This window comes from Ruditapes philippinarum, unplaced genomic scaffold (genome assembly GCF_026571515.1).
Source record: "Ruditapes philippinarum isolate M1 unplaced genomic scaffold, ASM2657151v2 ctg8442_1_1_1_1, whole genome shotgun sequence".
Lineage (NCBI taxonomy): Eukaryota > Metazoa > Mollusca > Bivalvia > Venerida > Veneridae > Ruditapes > Ruditapes philippinarum.
Genome location: NW_026852710.1, coordinates 42,956 through 65,962, shown reverse-complemented (window position 1 = coordinate 65,962; position 23,007 = coordinate 42,956). Strand labels below are relative to the sequence as shown.

Below are 23,007 nucleotides of genomic sequence, written 5' to 3'. Positions count from 1 at the left end.
TACACGCACACGCACACACACGCACACAAACACACACCCGAATGAAATAAAAGTTGTGCGTGTTCTTTTAAACTCTAGCGTTTTATATACTTACAAACCGTGAAAAGCCTAAAGCCCCGTCATTATTTGTATCTTTACCCTGAAGGAAGAAATCAGTATCTATTACTTTATTTTTGCGAAAGATAGTAATATAAATACATGTACACAAATATGTCGAGTCAAATATAAAGTTCGGTAGGTTATATATGATATGATTGTCAATAGTTCAACTTAAAATAAAATAAATAAATCAAATCTCAACTGTATATATATATATAAACAACCCCTATTTAAATTTACAAATGTACCAGGACTGTATAATTATTAGCGTATTAAAATTAGTTTGATTTGATAAATATGATTTCACTTACAGACATTGTGTTTCAAGATTGACAAAGACTTCCTACCTGAAATCGAAATACATGTACGTGTTCATATGTGTTAAATAATAAAATAATATTATGTTTAAGTTCTTGATATATATGTACATTAGGCCAATATAATAACATATAAATAAGTCAATTAATTGAATGCAATCCCTTTTGCGAATGTATAGGGCTTCAGGTCAAACTAGTCAAACGTAAGTAAAAGGCTCAAGTAGTACCAAATAGTTGATATTGATATGTTGTTTTTTATATTTCTATCACAGAAAAAGGTATATCTTGTTTCTTTTCTTTTCAAATTAAAATACCTTATATCTTATCATGTGATCAATATAGATAAACGCCGCTTATAACGCTATTGAAGGGACTGCCGAATTTATACTATTATATCTGGATATCGTTAAATCTGAGAGGCAACCGATGTAAAAACAAGAGTCTAGACCGCCACAAAAGCATCGCTGTAAGCGGTTTATAGTTATAAGCGATATCAATATAAGTGAAGTTTACTGGAAATGTGTGTCAACTGTTAAAATAACAAAACATTATAAGTAAAGGGGTTAGATAAAAAGGTAGACATTATCCCTCCGATATCATCGATTCCAATTTTGCAATATAAACTACATATTGGAATGTGTTCACCTCTAAAATATGTGTGCCCTAGTATAATAATTTCATTCTTTTTTATCTATTTTCGTTATGATATTACAAGCCTAGGCGAAAATTTAACACAGAAAGGTGATTTATTGACAACATTATAAATATAAGGGTCTGATTTCTTAAAGGTTTATTTATCATTTTCCAATTGATAAACAAGATGTTATCTTTTCAAAAAGCAGTATTGTATCTAATTAAAATACTAATGATGGACACCAAAACCACAACAGAGACACTGTTCGGAAAAAATAATCTGATGAACAATAAGAGTAATTAATTTTGTTTGTCTAGTTCTTCTTTATAATTAACAGCTTACTTGATAAGTTAAATTTATTGGTTTGTTTTTATAATAGGTAAGTGACATTTATGTTCAACTCATTTCAGATGTGTGCCTTAGATTTAAAGTAGATTTAAAGTTGCAATATACTCGGCAAAACAGGCTATTTCTAATGGGCTTTAATATGTCCTTTGAACAGGTGGTTACAATTTATTTTAGTCTGTTTGTATATTTCAAGGAAGAGAGAGAAGCCTCAACTTTGCTTTACTATAATAATCATTCACGCATGTCTTATTTCAATACAAAAGAGTATTGAGTTGAGTAATTGTCTTACCGTTATTGCTTAGTCAGCCGAAAAGGCGAGTAGGTGTTCCAGGCTGATCATATAAGTCAAATGCAATTGCCCTGAAAGAAATGAAATTGTGAAATTAGGTATGCATCTTATAACTGATCTATGATTATCAATGTGAATAAATTATAATTAATGTTAGCAAATGATGTCCAGCGATTTTTTTTCAGAATTTAATGTTTATTTCATAAACTTCGATGTATAAAAAAAGAATAATGGTTATAAAAAAGTCATAAGCACATAATTACAGATCGAGTGTTGGATGCACGCGAATAAACACCTTAACTATTACTTTTTAGAAAGAACAACAAAAAATAAAAGAAAAAAAAACATTTATAATACCCAATTTTATTCACCTTAATATATCGAATCACAAATTATTATGAAAAGAAACGTTTTAATTCCAAACCTATAAAAGTAACTTTCACCAGGATTATAACGTATATAATTAAAATACGGATTACAATGTCCCGTCATTTTGGCACTCGTGTATTTCGATATTTCAAATTTTAGTCAGATAAAGTTAAATTCTACCATCGAAGAAAGTGAAACACAAGCTGAATAAATATGTTTCCTAATATATAAATTTTATTTATAAATTATCAGTTTAAGTATGATTATTCAAATGTCGCTCCTTTTTTTAAAATAAATTTCAGAGCTGATGCGGCTCGAACCTATAAACCTGACTTGTTATAAACGAGGCAAGCTTGTTAATGCTAATGTCATTTACGACCAAGGCATGTAATCTGTTTGCCATGTACTTTAAATCTTCTCCTTGTTTTAATTTGTAAAACATGGGTATTGCCTTACATATTATTAATAATGCTTTGCAAAAAAATATTACCTTTTGGACATTGTCTTGAGGTAATGTTTGCCTGATCTTATATAACTAGATGATTGTTACATAATAAACTGAATAATTAAAATAGTCAAGAGAACATTGAATAATAATTTGATTTAGACAAGAATAATAAGTGGCCTTTATTGTATAAAAATGTCCTGACATATTTTAGTATTTTAGTGGCTATTATAATATACTGAATAAAAAACATAAGACGTTCTGGAATGAGACAAAATGCTTGAAACAGATTAAACAGATTTATGTATGACAATCCATATGCACCCCGAAGTTTAATACACATGTATATCCACTATAGCTAGGATAATGTTATGGTTTATTGTCTGTCTCATTTACCTACGTAAATTATTTCTTTTGAAACTTCGCAAGCTTAATGATAAATAGGAAGTATTTTGTACACACTATTGCTTTCATTTTACAAGAAAAATCAAGTTGGCATACAACAAAAACACAGATTAAGATAGGAATTTGCCACACATTTAACACACAGGTATCAAGGGGGAGAATCACGCCGTTCGTTACCCAAACAAACAAGATGGCGGATGCAACCAAAAAGTAGGTTTTTCCCTTTTTTCTCTGAAATTCGTGATGTTCTAATGTAAAGGTACATATAACAACCTTCTCCACAATTTTCCTTGCACACAGGATTTTATTTCATGATGTTTCGTCCCGTACTTCATCTGAAATGTGCGTCATCAGATTCGAAGCGAGAGAGTTTTCCACCGGTTTGATCGTGGTAACGTATGGCTTTTTCTCTCAAATTCACTGTTTCTTTTACATATATGTATAAAAACTGAAACCACTGACTTTAAAAAGTTGTAATATGTTGTCAAGTAAGCAATCATGCCCATTCTGGCTAGATTTATTGCTGTAAATATTAATATCGGGGCATTTTCCGGAAATGATAACGTATGGCGCACAAAATATCAATGATAACGTACGGCGCATTTTACTACTTGGTGGATTTCCATTTGTCCAATCAGCTGATAAATAATGATTTTTATGTAGAAAATGATATATATCTGGAAAAAAAGTTGGTCAGGTCAGAAATAATTAATTAAACAATGCTGCACCATCGGATATAAATATCTTTCTAGCTGGTGGCATAATAGATATTCGTTGATAATATACTAATTAAAACACACGTGTATAGTTTGAAAATATTTTGTATTAAATGCAGAATGGAAAGAAAAGCCTCCACTTTCAGGAAACATTAGTGTAGTGTTGTCTGTCTTCACATTAAATTTCACCAGTGTTGTGCGATAATTATGGTCTTATCCCCTTATCAAAAAGAAGAAACGCATTCAGCAGAGCAAACATGTTAAAAAGGTACGGACGGCTTGATATATTTTCTTTTCCAAAGAAAAAGTCGTAAATCATTCCTAACAAATTTCTGATAAGGAAATCTAAATATTTGAACCCAACAAACATAAACAAAACGAAAAGTGATTGCGGCTAGCTTGAGATGAGCCTGTGTTTATTCAAGAAAATACATAACAGAGAATAATGAATTAAGGCCTCGCCATTTTTTAGCAGAAACATCCCTTGATGTCGCCCCAGCCAGTGTTATATCCTCGTAACTAACTCGTTTCATGTACTATAACTATTACTAAATGAGACATTTTCTGTTTAATTGACGGGCGGTTAATATGGAAACGCTACCATTTAGCGTGACGTTGTGCCACTATGACGTCAGATATATTTACGTGACATAGCCTTACAATTTTTTTTTATTATAGTGGACAGTAGACATAAAACATGCACAATAACGAACAGTTCATATAAACATAATATCAAAAATCATGAAAAAGTTTGGAGAAGATCAATTTTGATTGATAAAGTAAATACCAGCCGACATCTTCTTCAGTAGTTACATAATGAACATTTTCATATCAAAATTGATCTTTAAACCACTAAATTATAGGTCGTTCGTATATACATATACATACACACATATACATGTACATACATATAATAAAACATGCATTACATGATCCATTAATGCAAAATTGTTGTATATAATTCGATTTTAAATACATAAACGCAATTACCATATGTTTATACACATATCCTAAAAAATGAAGGTCCCTTCGCATCAATTGGGGATTTCATAATTGTAAATGAAAGGAACGTTATAATTTGATCTAAACAATTACATGCAATAATTTGCCTATCATATTCTGGCGTTTTTTTTCACAAACGCCCCAACAAAAACAATAATTTCTTTAAAAAGTATTGCAGGTATCAGCAATAAAAGAGAGATATTGGAATTTGCTTATTAATTTCTAGTGTTAAATATAAAGTTTCAAATCGGATTTGGATTTCGATGTTTTTATCCATGCCGGAAAACCCGTCTGAAACCTTTAATGCCAGACCGCTCATGCGCTTAGATAACGTCATTATCTTTATGAAAGAACGGTTTAAAAAATTATTACGCTACTCTTAAACTAGTGTTTACGAAGTATATGTTAGTTTTCATCCGTGTTGTTCTACAGAAATTAGAAACTTCGACTGGAGCGATAGCAACCGGAGAATATTTTTGTATGTTACGGTTTAGAACTTACTTTATTTCGTCACTATACTGTCCATTTGCACAAACGCAGTTCTATGAAGCACTATGAAAAAAAGAAGGTTGCTATGAATGGCCTTTGATATATAATCGACTTTTGTTCTTCTATGAAAATTTACACAAAGAATTTTTAAGAAAAAAAGCGCTTTGATTGGATGACAAATAAAGCTGGACACTTATATTATTTATTTCAGTTTCTTTACTTGGTTCTACACATCCTGTTATGTCTTGTAAACATAACTTTTCTATTATATAGAAAATCAATTAATCAGAAAAAAATGCGCCGTACGTTATCATTGATATTTTGTGCGTAATACGTTATCATTTCAAGGAAATGCCCCGATATTAATATTTTCAGCGGTTATTAGTAGTATAGGCGTCTCTTTAACGCCACGACTGCGCATGCGCGGCGCCATATTGGATTCTATTTTTAGAATGACATTATCGTTCTATTTTTAGAATGACATCATCTGTCTATTTTTAGAATGACATTATTGTTCTATTTTTAATCTCCCGGAAGTATACGGAGCTGACTTGTATACCCGATTTAGGGCGTGAATTGTGGACATTGAGGGTCAGGTCCTCGGCCCAAGACGGAGAGATAAAATTAGTATCCAAGCATTTTAAAATTGAATGGCAAAAATAATGATTCCCTTTGTTTTTATATTTCCCACACTGCGTACAGTGTACTTGACAACTGATTTAATTATTACTTTTAATCAATGTTCTCTATAATACACGTTTAATTTAACTCAAATAACTAACATTTTAAATGTATTTCTTCATATTTAAAATATACCCTTAATACATAATTTATCTTATACATTTTCAAATAAGGTTACTAACATATTTATTTTAAGTATTTCTTTATAAACATTTAATAAAAATATTACCTCTTTACTTCTTAAGCTCCAGCAACGAAATGACTCCAATATTAAAAGTATTATCCCTTAATGCGCATGCTTGGATCTGATGACGTCACCAATGCAATAAAACAAGCTCCAACATGTTGCGCGTCTATTTATTTAAGGCCGACTGGGCGGACAATTCAAAGTAAACATTTCTTGTTTGTTTGTTTGTTTCATTTTAAAGTCGCCGCACTGTCTGGCGTGTGTTTATTTAGGGACGGATACATTAACAATGGTCTATTCAAGTGCCAAGGCTAGCTTGTTTACATTATTTGGCGTGTGTTGATTTAAGAGCAGATGTGCGGACAAAGGCCCATTCAACTGTCAAAATTAATCCCATTGAAGTCACCACGAGGTTTGGCGTATTGTTTATTTAGGGACGAATACTTTAACAATGGTCTATTCATATGTCAAAATTAATCCCTTTAAAGTCTCCGCGCTGTTTGGCGTTTGTTTATATAAACCCGAATGCGGTATAATGGGTATTAATTTTGTCAATAGAAGTATTGATATAAAGGTTTAATACCCTAACAAAGGGTATTGTACTTTCAACTTACGCGACTGTTTAGTTATGACCAGTTTGATCCGGTTTTTTTTATATTTAATTAACCAATGAAATTGCAGCCTCGTTTTGAAAACGAGGCTCTGTGGAGAGTATATAAGAACACGCACGAGCTCCCATCGTCATTCTGATTTCAGAACTCGAACAAGTAACATGGAAAATATTGCAGCTACTTTTGAAATAATGGTGAATTCTTTCACCGACGCTGACGAATTAATGAATTTTGCTGCGACGTGGGGGATACAGGATTCCCCGGGGGTGCGGTTTCGTTTATTTCAATTGAGGAACCCCCAGTACGATGATGACTTTGTGGAGGAGGAACTAGACACTATACTGCACAGTTTAGGAGGGTCACTCGATGAAGAAAATCTAGAGTTAGCCCTAGATTACGTAAAAGAGCAGGAGGAGATAGAAGGTGCAGTGAAATCACTATTATTTGATGAGGAAATGGAAGCTACAGCTAACGCTTGTGTGGAAGACGGGGAGTGGAGCCCTCAGTCACCTGTTATGATAGGGGGTGGGGATGAGCCCCTACCGGGACCCTCTCATAGGCCCGACGCCCCACGGGAACTTCAGTATACAATAAGAAAAAAATCAGAAAGGACCTACGCTAAAAATGCAGCCATAGACCGGACTTATCAGGTGAAAATTGATGAGCAGTATAACGGCCACAGACTGCAAGATGTAAGAGCTGGACTTTATCGGATGTTTGAAGATGTGTTGGAAGAGGCCCGGGGCAATTTGGCAGGGAACGATTTAGGTCGTGTCGTCATTCATCATCAAGGATTGCACGACCCCATCATAGTTCCCCTCCAGCCCTGGGACCAGTTGACCGCCAATGAAGTGATGGAAATCATTGAAAAGGTACTAAACAGCAACCAAAACTTATCCATCGATGAAAGCTTTTACATATCCATAGGCACGATTGAGTTACCGAAAGGAGGAGCAAGACGAAGAATCACTAAACTTAAAGGAAAAAATAATTCGTTAAAGTTAAAAACCTCTATAGTCACAATTGAGAACGAAGATCAACTGTGTATGGCGAGGGCGATCGGGGTAAGTTGGGCGAAACTCAATAGATGTACACCGGAAGAATGGAAAGAAATAGCTAAAAAACGTCAAAAGAAATCAAATCTACAACTTATACTAGAAAACCATAAAGTGCCAGAAAGTTATTATAAAAATTTAATGAACAAAAAGAGAGACCAACAAAGACAATTAGCGGAAGCCATTAGTCGTCTAGCCGGAGTACCCTTAGATCGTCCCGCCAGTTTAAATGACGTAGAGGCGTTTGAAGAAGTGTTGGGAGTGCGCGTGATGGTGGTCAGTGCTAGACTAGGTAACAAGTTCATCACGAGTCCTAGTAAGGACAAGCGTCCATGTATTTACCTGTACCTCGTGGACGACGACCACTTTCACGCCATTACCAGCATTACAGGATTCTTCAGCGCGATGTATTTCTGCGACCAATGTCTCTATCACTACAACAATAGAGAAAGACATCAGTGCGAAACATCTTGTATAGTATGTAAGACGGACGACTGCCCGGTAACAGAAAATACAGTCAAATGTGATAATTGCAATATGACATGCAGATCAGAAAAGTGTTTTCAAAAACATAAAAAATTACCAATCGTTAAAACAGGAAAAAACAAAGGAAAAATCAGTGGGCAATCTCAATGTCAGAAGTATTGGAAATGCCCGACGTGTTATAAAGTCATTAGAACGGATAAAAGGAAGAAAGAAGACCATGAGTGCGGAGAATATTTGTGTAACTCGTGCGAACAATATGTGTTAGAAGGACATTTGTGTTATTTAAGAGCGACACCAGCCAAGGAACATTATAATTCTAAATTCATATTTTTCGATTTTGAGTGTAGTCAGGATGAAGTGTCAGAATGTGAAGAAGGATATAAACCTCTTAGGAATAAAAATTGTAAAGACTGTCAATCAGAACAGGTATGTAAATCTTGCTCTAAATGTCAACACTGTAAATTATCTTGGTGCGGTAAAGCCACGCATCGTCCGAACTTTGTCGTGGCTCATACAGTCTGTCCAAAATGTATTGATAAACCGTTAACGCCAGAATCTGTTTGTAGAAAGTGTGGTACACGTTGCGACGAGTGTGACAACTCTGAGTTGCATGATAACGAAGACCCTGGACCTTGTCCGGGAAAATGTGGATTCAGAGAAGTCACATTCGAAGGAGCGGATACCGCTGAAAAATTTGGTGAATGGTTGTTCTCACCACAGCACGAGTATTTCAAAGTTTTGGCGCACAACATGAAAGGCTATGACGGTTATTTTCTTTTAGAGTATTTAATAGACCAGTCAATGAGACCCGACAAGATTATTTACAGTGGCTCCAAAATTATGTATATGACAATAGAGTCAGATTTACATATCAAAGTGATTGACAGTCTCAACTTTTTACCCATGAAATTGTCTGCCCTCCCAAAAGCGTTTGGTTTGAATGAATTGAAGAAAGGTTGGTTTCCCCATTACTTTAACACTAGAGAAAATCAAAATTATGTAGGTTCATACCCAGATGCCCGATATTACGGTCATGACTTTATGAGTGAGAAAGAAAGATCTGAATTGTTAGTGTGGTTGAGTGAGAGAAAGGATGACGTGTTTGATTTTAGAAAAGAAATGTTAGAGTACTGTAGAAGTGATGTAGATATTTTAAGGCAAGCGTGTTTGAAATTTAGAGAGTTATTGATGAGTGCTACGGGTGAAAGAATAGAGGTGGTGAATGAAAAAGGAAAGAAAGAAGAAACGTGGGTCGGGGCCGTGGATCCATTTGATTCCGTGACTATAGCTTCCGTCTGTATGAATGTCTTTAGAACTAAATTTTTAGAAGAGGAGTGGAGGGTGAAATTAGAAAGTAGTGATGATTGGATACCTGCGAAATTAGTAGACGGAAAGCTATACGTGTTAATAGAAAACGAATGGATCCTCGAAACCCAACTCACGGGTGAGAAAGTAAGTGAGAAAGAATTTGTTAGGACACCCATAGCCAAAATTCCTCCCAGTGGTTATAATGATCAATACAGTAAAGTGTCAGTAGAATGGTTAGAGTGGATGGCGCGTCAAGAAAATGTGAAAATACAGCATGCATTAAATACGGGTGAAAAATCTTTACCGGGAACACGTTATAAATTAGACGGTTATTGCGAGGAAACAAACACGGCCTATGAGTACCATGGTTGTATATTTCATGGTTGCCCTGTTTGTTTCACCGATAACCGAGAAGAAACGCGCCATCCACTCACCAATCAATCACTAGACGAACTGTACGCATTAACTTTAAGAAAGAAAGCTTACATAGAACAGTTAGGTATGAAATATGTTTGCATTTGGGATCACGAATTCAAAAAACAAAAGATACAAAATAATGACTTGAAAGAATTTGTAAAAAGCTTAGATTTAATGGAAAGATTAGACCCTAGGACAAGTTTCTTCGGCGGGCGCACCAATGCTAGTCAACTCTATTACAAAGCAGAAGAACAGGAGCAAGTGAAGTATGTGGATTTCACGAGCTTGTATCCATGGGTGAATAAGTATTGTCAGTATCCCGTAGGTCACCCCACCATTATAACCAAAGATTTTAAAAATATCAAGGACTATTTCGGTATAGCAAAAGTCAAAGTATTACCTCCAAGAGGATTATACCATCCCGTTTTACCCTATAGATCAGGAGGCAAGTTGAAATTCCCCCTATGTAGAACCTGCGCGGATACTGAGAATCAAAACCTATGCGAGTGTTCTGAACAAGAAAGAGAGTTGACTGGTACGTGGTGCACTCCGGAGATTCAAACGGCCGTTAGATTAGGATATCAAATTAAAAAGATTTACGAAATATACCACTGGGAGGAAACCACACAATATGACTCAAAAACCAGATCAGGAGGACTGTTTGCCAATTACATAAACACATTTTTAAAGTTTAAGCAAGAGGCAAGCGGTGCTCCCGACTGGATAAAAACTGAAGAAGATATGATTAATTACATAGCTCAATACTTAGAGAAAGAGGGAGTTTCGTTGGATCGGGCAAACATCTCGAAGAACCCGGGTTTGAGAGCTCTGGCTAAATTGTGTCTCAATAGTTTTTGGGGTAAGTTTGGTCAGAGACTCAATATGCGCCAGACAGAGTTCTTTCACGAACTACAGGCCAACCTCTTCTTCCAGCTGTTTTCCGATCCAACGAAAGAACCTCTAAATTTCCACATACTATCCAATGACATGATACAAATAGAATGGCAATATAAACAAGACTGTCAACCTGAAGATAATAAAACAAACATCTACTTAGCTACATTTACGACATGTTGGGCCAGACTCAAACTCTACAGTGTGCTCGAAAAGCTCAATAGACGAGTGCTGTATTACGATACGGACAGCGTCATTTATGTGAGTCGCCCTGGACAGTATGATCCGCCATTGGGAGATTACTTGGGTGAACTCACGGATGAGCTAAGTGCAGGAGAGTATATTGTAGAATTTGTGTCGGGTGGCCCTAAAAATTATGCTTATAGAACTAATAAAAACAACGAAACATGTAAAGTTAGGGGTTTCACATTAAATTATAAAAATAGCCAACTTATTAACTTTGAAAGTGTGAAAGAAATAGTTACAGATAGAGAAAGTGATAAAAGTATTATTGTAACCAACCCTAGTAAAATTTGTAGAGATAAAAGAAAAAGAAAATTGTATAATAGAGAAGAAAAGAAAAGTTACCAGATGAAACTGAAACGGTAGTGACAAAAACTGAATCGCTAGTGACAAAAACTGAAACGCTAGTAACAAAAACTGAAACGCTAGTGACAAAAACTGAATCGCTAGTGACAAAAACTGAATCGCTAGTGACAAAAACTGAAACGCACCCTATGGAAATTTACATGTAAACGTGCAAAAACTGAAACGATAGTGACAAAAACTGAAACGCAAGTGACAAAAACTGAAACGCTAGTGACAAAAACTGAATCGCTAGTGACAAAAACTGAAACGCTAGTGACAAAAACTGAATCGCTAGTGACAAAAACTGAAACGCTAGTGACAAAACTGAACACGTAGTGACAAAAACTGAAACGCTAGTGACAAAAACTGAAACGCTAGTGACAAAAACTGAAACGCTAGTGACAAAAACTGAATCGCTAGTGACAAAAACTGAAACGCACCCTATGGAAATTTACATGTAAACGTGCAAAAACTGAAACGCTAGTGACAAAAACTGAAACGCAAGTGACAAAAACTGAAACGCTAGTGACAAAAACTGAAACGCTAGTGACAAAAGATTAAACGCTAGTGACAAAAACTGCAGCATACTTGACAAAAATAGAAATGCTTATTACAAATACAACATCTTTTACATTTATTTTATCTAATATCCGTATGGTACAGTATCAAATTGTTCAATTCTTCTACGTTTGGTATACACCATCTGGTAACTTTTCTTTTCCTCTCTATTATACAATTTTCTTTTTCTTTTATCTCTACAAATTTTACTAGGGTTGGTTACAATAATACTTTTATCACTTTCTCTATCTGTTACTATTTCTTTCACACTTTCAAAGTTAATAAGTTGGCTATTTTTATAATTTAATGTGAAACCCCTAACTTTACATGTTTCGTTGTTTTTATTAGTTCTATAAGCATAATTTTTAGGACCACCCGACACAAATTCTACAATGTGCTCCCCTCCACTCAGCTCATCCGTGAGTTCACCCAAGTAATCTCCCAATGGCGGATCATACTGTCCAGGGCGACTGACATAAATGACGCTGTCCGTATCGTAATACAGCACTCGTCTATTGAGCTTTTCGAGCACACTGTAGAGTTTGAGTCTGGCCCAACATGTCGTAAATGTAGCTAAGTAGATGTTTGTTTTATTATCTTCAGGTTGACAGTCTTGTTTATATTGCCATTCTATTTGTATCATGTCATTGGATAGTATGTGGAAATTTAGAGGTTCTTTCGTTGGATCCGAAAACAGCTGGAAGAAGAGGTTGGCCTGTAGTTCGTGAAAGAACTCTGTCTGGCGCATATTGAGTCTCTGACCAAACTTGCCCCAAAAACTATTAAGACACAATTTAGCCAGAGCTCTCAAACCCGGGTTCTTCGAGATGTTTGCCTGATCCAACGAAACTCCCTCTTTCTCTAAGTATTGAGCTATGTAATTGATCATATCTTCTTCAGTTTTTATCCAGTCGGGAGAACCGCTTGCCTCTTGCTTAAACTTTAAAAATGTGTTTATGTAATTGGCAAACAGTCCTCCTGATCTGGTTTTTGAGTCATATTGAGTGGTTTCCTCCCAGTGGTATATTTCGTAAATCTTTTTAACTTGATATCCTAATCTAACGGCCGTTTGAATCTCCGGAGTGCACCACGTACCAGTCAACTCTCTTTCTTGTTCAGAACACTCGCATAGGTTTTGATTCTCAGTATCCGCGCAGGTTCTACATAGGGGGAATTTCAACTTGCCTCCTGATCTATAGGGTAGAACGGGATGGTATAATCCTCTTGGAGGTAATATTTTGACTTTTGCTATACCAAAATAGTCCTTGATATCTTTAAAATCTTTGGTTATAATGGTGGGGTGACCTACGGGATACTGACAATACTTATTCACCCATGGATACAAGCTCGTGAAATCCACATACTTCACTTGCTCCTGTTCTTCTGCTTTGTAATATAGTTGACTAGCATTGGTGCGCCCGCCAAAGAAACTTGTCCTAGGGTCTAATCTTTCCATTAAATCTAAGCTTTTTACAAATTCTTTCAATTCATTATTTTGTATCTTTTGTTTTTTGAATTCGTGATCCCAAATGCAAACATATTTCATACCTAACTGTTCTATGTAAGCTTTCTTTCTTAAAGTTAATGTGTGCAGTTCGTCTAGTGATTGATTGGTGAGTGGATGGCGCGTTTCTTCTCGATTATCGGTGAAACAAACAGGGCAACCATGAAATATACAACCATGGTACTCATAGGCCGTGTTTGTTTCCTCGCAATAACCGTCTAATTTATAACGTGTTCCCGGTAAAGATTTTTCACCCGTATTTAATGCATGCTGTATTTTCACATTTTCTTGACGCGCCATCCACTCTAACCATTCTACTGACACTTTACTGTATTGATCATTATAACCACTGGGAGGAATTTTGGCTATGGGTGTCCTAACAAATTCTTTCTCACTTACTTTCTCACCCGTGAGTTGGGTTTCGAGGATCCATTCGTTTCCGCGCAACACGTATAGCTTTCCGTCTACTAATTTCGCAGGTATCCAATCATCACTACTCTCTAATTTCACCCTCCACTCCTCTTCTAAAAATTTAGTTCTAAATACATTCATACAGACGGAAGCTATGGTCACGGAATCAAATGGATCCACGGCCCCGACCCACGTTTCTTCTTTCTTTCCTTTTTCATTCACCACCTCTATTCTTTCACCCGTAGCACTCATCAATAACTCTCTAAATTTCAAACACGCTTGCCTTAAAATATCTACATCACTTCTACAGTACTCTAACATTTCTTTTCTAAAATCAAACACGTCATCCTTTCTCTCATTCAACCACACTAACAATTCAGATCTTTCTTTCTCACTCATAAAGTCATAACCGTAATATCGGGCTTCTGGGTATGAACCTACATAATTTTGATTCTCTCTAGTGTTAACGTAATGGGGAAACCAACCTTTCTTCAATTCATTCAAACCAAACGCTTTAGGGAGGGCAGACAATTTCATGGGTAAAAAGTTGAGACTGTCAATCACTTTGATATGTAAATCTGACTCTATTGTCATATACATAATTTTGGAGCCACTGTAAATGATCTTGTCGGGTCTCATTGACTGGTCTATTAAATACTCTAAAAGAAAATAACCGTCATAGCCTTTCATGTTGTGCGCCAAAACTTTGAAATACTCGTGCTGTGGTGAGAACAACCATTCACCAAATTTTTCAGCGGTATTCGCTCCTTCGAATGTGACTTCTCTGAATCCACATGTTCCCGGACAAGGTCCAGGGTCTTCGTTATCATGCAACTCAGAGTTGTCACACTCGTCGCAACGTGTACCACACTTTCTACAAACAGATTCTGGCGTTAACGGTTTATCAATACATTTTGGACAGACTGTATGAGCCACGACAAAGTTTGGACGATGCGTGGCTTTACCGCACCAAGATAATTTACAGTGTTGACATTTAGAGCAAGATTTACATACCTGTTCTGATTGACAGTCTTTACAATTTTTATTCCTAAGAGGTTTATATCCTTCTTCACATTCTGACACTTCATCCTGACTACACTCAAAATCGAAAAATATGAATTTAGAATTATAATGTTCCTTGGCTGGTGTCGCTCTTAAATAACACAAATGTCCTTCTAACACATATTGTTCGCACGAGTTACACAAATATTCTCCGCACTCATGGTCTTCTTTCTTCCTTTTATCCGTTCTAATGACTTTATAACACGTCGGGCATTTCCAATACTTCTGACATTGAGATTGCCCACTGATTTTTCCTTTGTTTTTTCCTTTTTTAACGATTGGTAATTTTTTATGTTCTTGAAAACACTTTTCTGATCTGCATGTCATATTGCAATTATCACATTTGACTGTATTTTCTGTTACCGGGCAGTCGTCCGTCTTACATACTATACAAGATGTTTCGCACTGATGTCTTTCTCTATGGTCGAAGTGTTTGAGGCATTGGTCGCAGAAATACCTCGCGCTGAAGAATCCTGTAATGCTGGTAATGGCGTGAAAGTGGTCGTCGTCCACGAGGTACAGGTAAATACATGGACGCTTGTCCTTACTAGGACTCGTGATGAACTTGTTACCTAGTCTAGCACTGACCACCATCACGCGCACTCCCAACACTTCTTCAAACGCCTCTACGTCATTCAAACTCGCTTTTCTGTCCATAGGTATTCCGGCTAAACGACTAATGGCTTCCGCTAATTGTCTTTGTTGGTCTCTCTTTTTGTTCATTAAATTTTTATAATAACTTTCTGGCACTTTATGGTTTTCTAATATAAGTTGTAGATTTGATTTCTTTTGACGTTTTTTAGCTATTTCTTTCCATTCTTCCGGTGTACATCTATTGAGTTTCGCCCAACTTACCCCAATCGCCCTCGCCATACACATTTGGTCATCATTTTCAATGGTCACTATAGAGGTTTTTAACTTTAACGAATTATTTTTTCCTTTTAGTTTAGTGATTCTTCGTCTTGCTCCTCCTTTCGGTAACTCAATCGTGCCTATGGATATGTAAAAGCTTTCATCGATGGATAAGTTTTGGTTGCTGTTCAGTACCTTTTCAATGATTTCCATCACTTTATTGGCGTTCAACTGGTCCCAGGACTGGAGGGGAACTATGATGGGGTCGTGCAATCCTTGATGATGAATGACGACACGGCCCAAATCGTTCCCTGCCAAATTGCCCCGGGCCTCTTCCAACACATCTTCAAACATCCGATAAAGTCCTCGCCTCACGTCTTGCAGTCTGTGGCCGTTATACTGCTCATCAATTTTAATCTCATATGTACGATCAACTGCCGCTTTTTTTGCATAGGTCCTTTCTGATTTTTTTCTTATCGTATATTGAAGTTCCCGTGGGGCGTCGGGCCTATGAGAGGGTCCCGGTAGGGGCTCATCTCCACCCCCTATCATAACAGGTGACTGAGGGCTCCACTCCCCGTCTTCCACACAAGCGTTAGCTGTAGCTTCCATTTCCTCATCGAATAATAGTGATTTCACTGAACCTTCTATCTCCTCCTGCTCTTTTACGTAATCTAGGGCTAACTCTAGATTTTCTTCATCGAGTGACCCTCCTAAACTGTGCAGTATATTGTCCAGTTCCTCCTCCACAAAGTCATCATCGTACTGGGGGTTCCTCAATTGAAATAAACGAAACCGCACCCCCGGGGAATCCTGTATCCCCCATGTCGCAGCAAAATTCATTAATTCGTCAGCGTCGGTGAAAGAATTCACCATTATTTCAAAAGTAGCTGCAATATTTTCCATGTTACTTGTTCGAGTTCTGAAATCAGAATGACGATGGGAGCTCGTGCGTGTTCTTATATACTCTCCACAGAGCCTCGTTTTCAAAACGAGGCTGCAATTTCATTGGTTGATTAAATATAGAAAAACCGGATCAAACTGGTCATAACTGAACAGTCGCGTAAGTTAAAAGTATAATACCCTTTGTTAGGGGATTAAACCTTTGTCAATATCTCTATTGATAAAATCAATGTCCATTATACCTCATTCGGGTTTATATAAACAAACGCCAAACAGCGCGGAAACTTAAAAGGGATTAATTTTGACATATGAATAGACCATTGTTAAAGTATTCTTCCCTAAATTAACAAGACGCCAAACCTCGTGGTGACTTCAATGGGATTAATTTTGACAGTTGAATGGGCCTTTGTCCGCACATCTGCTCTTAAATCAACACACGCCAAATAATGTAAACAAGCTAGCCTTGGCACTTGAATAGACCATGTAATGTATCCGTCCCTAAATAAACACACGCCAGACAGTGCGGCAACTTTTAAAGGATCAAATTTAACATGTTTACTTTGAATTGTCCGCCCAGTCGGCCTTAAATAAATAGACGCGCGACATGTTGGAGCTTGTTTTATTGCATTGGTGACGTCATCAGATCCAAGCATGCGCATTAAGGGATAGTACTTTTAATATTGGAGTCATTTCGTTGCTGGAGCTTAAGGAGTAAAGAGGTAATATTTTTATTAAATGTTTATAAAGAAATACTTAAAATAAATATGTTAATAACCTTATTTGAAAATGTATAAGATAAATTATGTATTAAGGGTGATATTTAAAATATGAAGAAATACATTTAAAATGTTAGTTATTTAAGTTAAATTAAACGTGTATTATAGAGAACATTGATTAAAAGTAATAATTAAATCAGTTGTCAAGTACACTGTACGCAGTGTGGGAAATATAAAAACAAAGGGAATCATTATTTTTGCCATTCAATTTAAAAATGCTTGGATACTAATTTTATCTCCCCGTCTTGGGCCTAGGACCTGACCCTCAATGTCCGCAATTCACGCCCTAAATCGGGTATACAAGTCAGCTCCGTATACTTCCGGGAGATTAAAAATAGAACGATAATGTCATTCTAAAAATAGACAGATGATGTCATTCTAAAAATAGAACGATAATGTCATTCTAAAAATAGAATCCAATATGGCGCCGCGCATGCGCAGTCGTGGCGTTAAAGAGACGCCTATACTACTGTTATTCTAGCCAGAATTGGCATGTATGCTTAGATGACGACATATTACAACTTTTTAAGGTCAGTGGTTTCAGTTATTGACATATATGTAAACGAAACAGTGAATTTTAGAGAAAAAGCCGTACGTTACCACGATCAAACCGGTGGAAAATTGTCTCGCTTCGAATCTGGTGACGCGCATATCAGATGAAGTACGGACGAAACATCATGAAATAAAATCCTGTGTGCCAGGAAAATTGTGGAGAAGGTTGTTATATGTACTTTTACATTAGAACATCACGATTTTCAGAGAAAAAAGGGAAACCCCTACTTTTTGGCTGCATCCGCCATCTTGTTTGTTTGGGTAACGAACGGCGTGATTCTCCCCCGTGGGTATTGTATCAATAATTTTACCCCGGGCAGGTACTTGTTAACTACAAGTAATGTTTCAAACATATTTTTTTAGGGGGGGGGGGGGTACTACAAGGTCCGTTTATTTACATTGTTATAAAAAAATACAGAAAATTTGTGTTGCAAGTTGTTTAACGTCTTGCTTTATAAACTCATTACTTTAGTGGCCTATTTATTCTGTACAAATAATTATGATTATCTGAAGTTATATTCAATATACACTCTGTTTTTGTGAACACTCGGTGAAAAATGAACTAGGAATACCACCTTAAGATCGATGACAATTACTGTCAATGTAATAGAAAGAGCATCGGAACACGAGGCTATCTGATTTATACGAGGGGGCGTAGCCCCCGAGTATTAACAAGATTGCCGAGTGTTTTGATGTTCTTTCTCTTTTGTATCAAAGTCAAACATAAAAACACGTTCCTTGTTGTCACAAAATAAAACCCCGGCAAAAAGCAACCACTGAACGAACAGCTGAATATGATATTATTGTCGCTTTACCTTTCTCTGCCGTCACAATATGTAAACCCCGGCAAAAATGAGCCAATCAATGGGCATGCTCTGGAGTGAGGGTAACAAATACCTGCACTCCAGTTAACGCACTGTACATGTATATGTATACGATTTAACAATTTTCAACTTTGATACAAGCGTTAAAAAGAACATTTTAAACTGCGTTTATTTTCTACTTTTTAGTTCAATAAGTAGAAATATACAGTTGTTTAAAATTATTGTTAAAAGTTAAAATGTTTGGTATATTTGTTATCTTTAGCGTGGACAATGTTAACTGCTGATATAAAATCAAATATGTGATAATGTTCATATACCTTAGATAAAATTTCAAACTGTGTATTTATTTACTAGTGATTGCAATGTAATGAATTAACAATTGAACGTTAACATAACGATTCTCTGCTACTTTTAGATACAATTTTAATGAGGAAATCCCAAGAGGCTAATAATAGTTATATATTGCGTTATTAATTTTTATATAGTCTATACCGCTGACGTATTTTTTTCATTATCAATCTTATCTGAATTGATTTAGATTAATCTAATTCGAATGACTTAAAGAGTATACACATTTTGTTCACTTTTAAATTATATTATACAAAGACTAATAACATAACTTCTTTTTTATCCAATATGGTCATCAAAACTGAAACAATTGATTGTTTGATTGATTGATTGATTGATTGATTGATTGATTGATTTATGTATAGCAGTATTTTTCAACTATTTTGTGAAGACATGGGCTATAAAAATGAACAGGCAGTACACGTTACAGACTTAAACTAATGAAAATAGAGACAAATATGACATTGTAAATTTGTAAATCACACATTGTTTACTTTGCAAAAGTTTAAAAAATACTTTGATTTTTCATTTAAAGTCAAAACTTGTAATAAGACAAATTTCATGATTGTTTTCTCTGATATTAACAATGACAAATACAGGACTGCCGCTGCCGAAGGTGGTCTTCAAACCACTTGCCCTTCACCGCTCCTGGTTCAAACCCCACCAGAGACATTGGATTGATTCATATTTGGAAGCAATACAAATTTGTGTGTAACGCTTTTCACCAAAATGGAGCTAACAATTTTCCGTTGCAAACATGTTTCCATTTTAAGAGCTCCACTGGATCTATGTAGAGATTATTTCAATTGTTATGTTGTTTAGGCTTTTTGAAAACAGTAGAGCTACAGTCATGAAGTCTTACGAGATAATCAATCTATGAAAATTGTATAGCGAAAGTGTGACAAAAGCATATAATAATTTTGTGCACATTGTGACGTTACTCTGAAAAAGATAACAAACAAGGAAAAAAGTATATTTGTTTGATTTGCATATACGACAAAAATAATTCACTCATTAACGCAATCTGTAATATTTTCACTCGTGATTATGCCACATATGAAAACCTTTCAGAAAGATAGCCGTTAAGTACGCAAGGTAACAGGCTAGCAGTCTCGCTTTTATTACACTTCGCCCCGCGCCCTCGCTAATTTGCGTGTTTTCGCTGCGCGCCTCCGCCATTTTAACTTGTTAATTTTCGACTTTTCGCTTGGCGGGGTCGCGGGCGAAAACACGAATGGCACAAATCAGCCACCATAGTGTTGTCTTTCATTCTCTCTTCTTTCTTTATTTTTTTCTTGCAAGACAGGCTGAATGATTTATTAATAATATAATCAAACATAAAGCAAGCTGGTAGAATTATATATTTATTTATCGTTTTTATAAATTGAGAAAGCTATACAATTTTCTCAATCTATCTGAGAAAAATTTCAAAGCGAAAATTTAGATTTTTCCTCATATTTTTGTTTTGTTGATGAACGTCAAACTAAGAAAATATCAATTGTTGAAAATTATGTCAACACTGACCTGAAATTTTGACTTTGATAACTTAAAAAGCAGGGCCAGCTGACAATTCGTGTCCGAAAATTGAACGGATGAGCAACTTAGGTCGTCACTGGGAAAGTCGTCATATGTCCTTAACAGTGCTGGTGCGACGTAAAAAAAACAACAAAAAAATAAGCAAACAATTAATCAAGACAACGAACTTTTAAACCAATAAAACAATTATTTAAGTTTTTTAAGTGAAACTAAATTCAAATGAGAATGTTGAATGTGGAATATACCAACAGGCAGATCATTTAAACCTTGAATAAGTTTACAATGTAAAAAGGAAGTGACATATAAACATGTTTTAACGTTCTATTTTTACCTATAATAAAACTAAATAAATCTGAAACATACCTTTTTCTACTTTTCATTCCGAAATAACCGAAAGGTAAGTCATTTCAATAATGAGATATGACATTGATAGTTCTGTTATCTCTGACGTATGCAAAGCTAGATAACTGATTGAATATCACGTGATCTTTTAACAATTTGTCGGGTACAAAGGTATTGCTCTCAAGGCCCTACCTCATACCTTTATTGTGTTTTATTTTTTGTTTAGTATTTAACAATCCGAGAACTTCAGAGATTCTGATTTTAAGGAAATAAAACATGAAAATTATACATGCACTTATTTTGAATTTTCGGATGAAACGTTATCATTATATATTATATGTCAAAGATAAAACTATTATTCAAACAGAAAACGCGTGATCTCTTTTGTTTGTATGTCATAATTGTCAAAACAAACATAAAATTGATATAACAAGGTTATGTCAATATAACTATTTTGCAAACCTTTTTGCATCTACAGTATAGGAACTGATTTGAATTATGTTAACTATGTTAATAATAATAAAAAAACAACAACAAAACAGAAGAAAAACAGAAATTAAGAAATTATTGATTACATTAAAAGCGCTATGCAATTTCATGACGCTTAAAAATCTACTAAGATAAGTAACTGCACATCTATTTGCCAGTCTTCGTTATTTAAGAAATTGACTTTAATTTTCATTGAATGTGAAATAAATACATTGATTTCACAATATGCAAACATTACACCCCCTATTTTGTTTACATCTGAAGTCACGTGTTAGAAATATGTCAATCCGTTCTCACCTCAAGCTTATAAATAACATATATCAGAGGTGTTCCGATTTACAAAAGGAAACTGAGTGACGAAGTACAGACCATTTATAGAGCCAGGAAATAAAGTGTTCCCAATCGGAACATCAAAACTATTATCAATTATAAACTCGGAATTTAAAGTAGTTCTACCACGTTGTTTTATATATAAACAAAATCAGCGGGTGTAATCATTGATGATGTATAACGAATACACATTCTCGACATTCGGGGGAAAAAGTATATTTCGGTAAAACTATGATTGAAAATATGTCTGACAATAAAAAAACATTTAAAAATGCCCACTGATGGACAATTGTAATCAAATCAGAATAAATGACAACAGGTAGAAATGTTGTTCTTTCTCTTTCTACAACCATAATATCGCAAGTACATAAATATTGTAATGTTTACTTTTACAAATGTATAAATATACTTAATTCAGGTGGCCTTTTTCTCGATAAATTAGTATAAATCTAGTCATCAATTCCTAGCATTTAATTACTACTTGTTAACATGTTTAGTTTCTTAGCTAAGGTTAGACCACGATACAGTATCCGTTCTCTGTATTCTTACTATTGTAAATTTTGACGTAAGTTTGCCGAGAAGATAATTTATATATAAGATTGCAGTTTTCCTTAAACATATTTTTTATTTATTTACCTAATGTATCCTTCTAAGATAACCATAAGAAGATTCATAAATAATTAGGTATACATGTAGTTAGCACCACCCTATTTGCGACAAAACAGTCCTACCGTTGAAAAAGATATTATACGACGCCATAAACTCTACTCAAAATAAATTGTTAAATTAAATTGCCACACTGGTGTATTGATTTATAAGTTAATCATCATTTTAGGATCATGCAGTATTAATTATTGTCAGCGTTGTCTTTGGTGTTATGAAAGAGGACGGGCAACCTTTTCTTAATTTCGTCAAATCTGCAGCAGAAATGTCCTAAAAGTCCTTTTCTGGAATGGTTCTGTTATTTTATGCTACGACCTGTTTTACTTTTACAACTTATAGTTTTTTATAATTCAATTTCATATTTCAGAATCATGCTTGTCGTGTTGTTTTTAATATTCAGTCTTTATTAATGAGTATATATGCCAATTTATAACATACATGATGAGATAAGATACGTTACTTTCCCCAAAAGAATAAACACTAGTTAAGAATTTTTGATTCGGGTTTGACTAACAAT

At 35.2% G+C, this 23,007-nt stretch overlaps 1 long non-coding RNA gene across 1 annotated transcript; it reads right to left on the bottom strand.

Moving 5' to 3' along the window:
* LOC132722120 (uncharacterized) lies at positions 1-21,168 on the bottom strand. The gene is made up of 4 exons (XR_009624584.1): positions 21,030-21,168; positions 1,688-1,758; positions 411-446; positions 1-139 (listed from the first exon to the last, which is right to left on the bottom strand). It is a non-coding gene; the product is annotated as an uncharacterized LOC132722120 (long non-coding RNA).
* Between the last annotated feature and the right edge of the window lie 1,839 nt (positions 21,169-23,007).